Source organism: Octodon degus, unplaced genomic scaffold (assembly GCF_000260255.1).
Source record: "Octodon degus isolate 3935 unplaced genomic scaffold, OctDeg1.0 scaffold00158, whole genome shotgun sequence".
Taxonomy (NCBI): domain Eukaryota; kingdom Metazoa; phylum Chordata; class Mammalia; order Rodentia; family Octodontidae; genus Octodon; species Octodon degus.
In genome coordinates, this window is record NW_004524734.1 from 4,622,830 (window position 1) to 4,628,719 (window position 5,890).

The window sequence follows — 5,890 nt, forward strand, 5'->3', positions numbered from 1 at the left end:
CACAATGAGCGGAGCTCCCCACAGTCCTGTGGCCCTGGAAGAGCAGCAGTTATGCATGGTTGTTTGAAACCACTGAAGTATTTGGAGTTCTCTGTTACCTGCTACCAAAGAGTAGTAATACATCCTGCCTTACTTGCTTTTATGGCTTCGGAGCTGTTTCTTTCCTTTTTCAGGAAAGAAAAACTAGGCTGAGAAATTAGCCAGAAAATGACATGTTATAATCTTGGTTACTATTCCAAAAGGTATTTTCCAAAGCTACCTGTAGCTAGCATTTAGCAGATTGTTGTCTGGTTTTGTAGCACCCCAAGAGACCAGGCCACCCTCATTCCCAAGGAAAGTCTCTTTTCCTCTAAGACTCTTTCACATCGTGTTAGATATTCCAAAGCCTAAGCTACCACATGTCAGCAGAACTTAAAGAAAATCAACACTGAACAGTACTATGTTAGAATGGTAAATTTCTTGTTAGATTATAGTTATCAGAAAGCAAATAAGGTGGGTTTGCTTTCAGGGTTAAAAACAAAACAAAACAGAAAACAACAACAGACAGTAAAGAATAGATACAGCCAGGCATAGTGGTACATGCCTATAATCCCAATACTCTAGAAATCTGAGGCAGGAGGATTGTAAATTCAAATCCAGCTTGGATAACTTAATGACTTAGCAAGCCTTTGTCATAATATATAAAAACAGTTGGAGATGTAGTTCAGTGTGGGGGCTGGGCATTTGGCTCAGTGGTAGAATGCTTGCCTAGCAAGCTGGAAGCCCTGGGTTCGATCCTCAGCACCAAAAACAAAAAATAAACCTCCCCTAAAAAATTTTCAATAAAAAAAATACAGTAAAATAAAAAAAGACCAAAAACAAACAAGGCAACTATAGCTCAATGTGAATGCCCTGGTAAGAATCCCCACTAACACATACACACACACACACACACACACACACACACACAATAAAAAAGAATGGATATCACAGGCATATATAATGAAATACAAAGCAGAGATGACCTTTAATAAGCAATATGACAAAGTTACTAAGTAATATTGCTAAGTAACCATTTTTCCATGGTTCCGTTAATATTAATTACAAAAATTTAAAGTAGACAAGAATAACACACTTTGTTTATATCTGAAGCATAACATACATGAACTTCCAAGAGGTATCATAGAAAACAGGCATTATGGAAACGAGGAACAGTAATGATACGAACAGGAATACAAAGAAAAGGTTTAAACAAGAGATTCAGAGGATAAAGAATAAAAATAATATTGTTAGTGGTACTAAGAATTGAACCTAGAGTGTTTGCACTGAGCTACATTGCCAGCCTATTTTACTGGGACAGTCTCTCTCACTATGTCACCTCCATAGTTCAATCTTTCGATCCTCCTGCCTCAGCCTCCCAGAGTGCTGGGATTACTGGCATGCATCACTGCACCCAGCTTGAAGTGTATCCTTTCTAAAGCAAAATGCATGAAAATGATTGCAGTGCAGTCAGTGATTATTGGCTGATAGGCATCAGTTAGTTGTAGAATATTAGCCTTTAATGTTATCCATTTGCCAGCTGAATATGTATATCAGTTAACTTACCAGTCTCAAGTGCAACATTTCTCTTGTTCTCCCCTTGTCTTTCTGCCTGTATTTACATAAAGTTTTCTCAATTCCTTCAGCCTAAATGCTATTCAGAAGTGTAAAATATAATTTGACCTGAAAGAAAAGTCCAAGTTTTAAAGAAAAACTTTCTGAAACTACTGTAATGTGGAGATAATTACTATGTAGATAATCTTCATTCTTCTTTATTTCAAGATTAACTTTTTTTTTTGTACCAGGAATCAAACTCAGGACCTTGTGCTTGCCAGGCAGGATTGCCAGGTGCAAGGCTGACTTATTTCAATAACTGGGATTCAGTTCTTGTAATCCCATATTGTAAACAGACAAGGTTTCCTCCTCTCAGTGTGTCCAAAGCCCAATTCCCATTGGACAGCACCTATTACCTGACCCATTCCCCAGGCTGTGGATGAGATTCTTATCACTTAGTCCTAAGTGCTTTGGTGGCAATATCCATTTAATACGTTCCTTCAAGTATCCACTGTATACTAGGAGTTGGCCAACTAGTGAGTTGGCCATTATACTATTTGACTTATCATACCAAAAGTTAAATTATCAGAGTATTACAAAAGATACATGCCTAAGTATTTAACTATTCTTGGTGCTATTGTGAGTAGTATTTTTTCCTAAGTTCTTTCTTAGTGGGTTCATAAGGAAACTATTGATTTTTTTGTATTGACTTTGTATCTTGATTGATTACTGGATTTGGTTATTAATTCTATGAGGTTTATTAGTGACTTTTTCAGATCCTAACTAAGAAAGTGAAAGACATCTTTAATTAAAACTACAAGGGCTGGTCAAATAGCTCAGTGAATTAAAGTGCCTGCAAGCAAGCACCAGGGCCGGGGGATCGATCTCTGGGCCTGCCATGCCGGCCCCACTCCCAGGGCACACTGAGATAGCCATTGAGACTAGGCATGGTGGTGCACGCCTATAATCCCAGCTCTTGGGAGGCTGTAAACAGGTGGATCACTATGAGTCAGATCTAGTAGTGAGACCTCGAACACCCTGTATACCCTTCCCTAAAATACAAAATACACAAATAAATAAAACTACAGTATTCCATAAAAGGAAATTGAAGAGAACATCAGAAAGTGAAAAGGTATCCCCTACTCCTGGATAGGTAGAACCAACATAGTCAAAATGGTCGTACTTCCAAAGTTAATGATCAGATATAATACAATCTCAATCAAAATTCCTACAGCATTCTTCACAGAACTGGAGAAAACAATCCCAAAATTCATATGGAACTGGAAGACATCCATAACAGAAAAAGCAATCCTGGGTAACAAGAGCAAAGTTGTCATAATCCCGTATCTGAAGTTATATTAAAAAGCTACATGATAAAACTTCATGGTACTGGAACAAAAACAGGAGAATCAATGGAACAGAATACAGAATTCTGAAAGAACTTCAAGTACCTTCAACTATTTGGCCTTTGCCAAAGGGGTCCAAAATATATACTGGAGGAAAGATAACCTCTTTAATAAATAGTGCATGAAAAACTGGTTATCTGCATGAAGAAGGTCCATCTCTCTCACTATTTACTAAACTAAAATCAAAATGGATCAAAGAACTAAATGTTAAACCAGAAACAATCTACTGGAAGACAAAATAGGAAAAACTCTTGCGGCATCGACATAGGCAAGGACTTTCTAACAGAACCCCAGTTGTACAGGAAATAGTTCCAAGAATTGACAATTGGGATCATACCAAATTTAAAAGTTCCTGCACAACAAAGGAAACCACCAACAGAATGAAGAGACAATCCACAGTCTGGAAATGAGTCTTGCATGCTATTCTTCAGTCAGAGAACTCACATCTAGAATATACAAAAAACTCAAAAAATTCACCCCCCAAATAAAAGGCCCAGTCAAAAATGAGCAATGCAGGAGAAGAAGCACAAATGCTTAATCAATATATAAGAAGATGTTCAACATTATTGGCTGTTATGGTTTACGTCTAGTTGCTCCCTCAAAGCCTCATGCAGTCAATGGGGTAGGCTTCTAGAGTTTGTGATTGACTCAAAGTCCAATGCTGGGATTATAGGTGTGACTGTTATATCCACCCCAATGTGGGTAGCTTGCATATACTATAAGGGAGGGAAGAGGCTTGATCTTGCTGCTCTTCCCTTTTTGCTCCTGCTGCTTTTGCTGTTTTCTGTTGCCACGAACTGCTGCCCTCTTCCATGTGCTGCTCTGCCTTGGAGCCAGTCGAGTGGGGACTGAAAACTTCACAAACTGTGAGCTAAGTAAACCTTTCTTTCCTTAGTTCTGGGCCTTAGAATTTTGTCTCCGCAATGAGAGAAAAATAACCAAGACACTGGACATTAGAAAAATGCAAATTAAAATGACATTGAAATTCTATCTTATTCCAGAAAGAATGGCTATCATCAAGAAATCAAATAACAACAAATGCTAGAGAAGCTGTGGGGGAAAGGAACATTTCTACACTGTTGGTGGGAACATAAACTAGGACAGCCACTCCAGAAATCAGTGTAGAGATCACTTAAGAAACTGAAACTAGAAATTTCATTTGACCACTATTCCCATTCTAGGTATTTTCCCAGAAGAGTTAAAAGACATCATATTACAGTGATATATTCATACTTACATTTATAGCAGCGTAAGTTGTAATAGCTACATCTTGGAAGAGGTCTATATATCTATCAGCACACGAATGGATAAAGAAAATGTATTTACCCACAATGGAGTAGGACTCTGCCTTAAAGAAATATAAACTTGAGTCATTTGAAGGAAAATGGATGTACTCTAAGATCATAATGCTAAATGAAATGAATCACACACACAAGCTTAAATGTCACATGGTTTCTCTTAGATGAGAAATCCAAAGTATAAATAAAGAGCAAAATAGAAGATAGCAGGAAATTAGGAGATAGCTCTTTCTCAAAGGGAAAGAGGATGAAGAGGTGGATGGAGGGGAAGAATAGGAGGTGAAAAAAAGAATTAAGATATGTTGTGTACACGTATCCACTTCCCACAAGAAATATAGACATTATGAACTATCTGCATTTACTAATAAAGTAATTTAAAAAAATACAAGTCATTATCAGATCCATCTCTGCCCACTATTATGGGTTGGGCTTGCTTCCCCCCTAAAAGGATACATCAAAGTGTTCAACCAATATCTCAAAATATGACCCTATTTGTCAATAGGTCACAGAGATATAATTAGTTAAGATGAGGACATTGTGGTGTAGGCTGGACACCTAATCCAATGCAACTCATGTCCTTATAAAAAGACAGCTATGTGAAAACACAGCGGGTGTGATAGGAAGATGAGGGCAGTTATTGGGCTGCTACATCTACTGGCCAAGGGATACCAACAATTGCCCGCTGTCAACAGAGGCTGAAAGAGAGGCTGAGGACAGACTTTCCCTCAGAGCACTTTGCAGCAACCAAGTCTGCTGACACTTTGACCTACTCATGCCCAGAATTGTAAAATAATAAAGTTTTATTGTTTTGAGTTACGCAGTTTGTGTGCTTTGTCACAGCAGCCCTAGGAAGCTAATATACCAATCCATTCGAAACAAACACATCTATAAATAAGTAAAATCTGTGTGTTAAATTTTTTGTTAGCATAAACTAGTATTTCTGAACTTCAGAGATTATCAGAGGTATCAAAGACAAAATTAAATAAAGTTTGAAAAGTTCTTTCTTTCTTTTCTTTCTTTTGTGGTACTAGGGATCAAACTCAGGACCTTGCACTTGCCAGACAAGCACTTATCCTACTGAGCTTATCTCCCCAGCCCAAAGTTTGAAAAATTCTTGCAAAAATGTTACCATCCTTTCTTGTGATGACACCATGATGGCAATAAAAACATCCCTAGATGCAAAGAATTATTGTACGTCCATTTATTTCAGGATTGATTCTGTAAGGATATATAGAATGAAGAGCAAATCTGACAAGTGGAATTCTCAAATATTTGCTATCAGGAGGAACACAGGAAGCGTCTCAAGTTCTGGCATGCCGTCTCCCACAGGGATTGGCTTTACACGATCTTCTCTATTTAAAATATAATTAATGCTGCTGCCAGGGCTTGCAGGCAGGGGAATAGGGAGCTGCAGCTTCATGAGTCCAGAATGCCGCAGATGGAAGGAGTCCTGGAGGTGGACGGTAGTGGTGTCGCACAGTACAAGTGTGCTTAATTTCGCTGAACTGCACACTTAAATTGGCTAAGATGGTGAACTTTGTGAGATGTATTTTACCACCATGTAAAACATTTTATTTTATTTTTTAAAATTTTTATTTATTTATTTATTTTAAA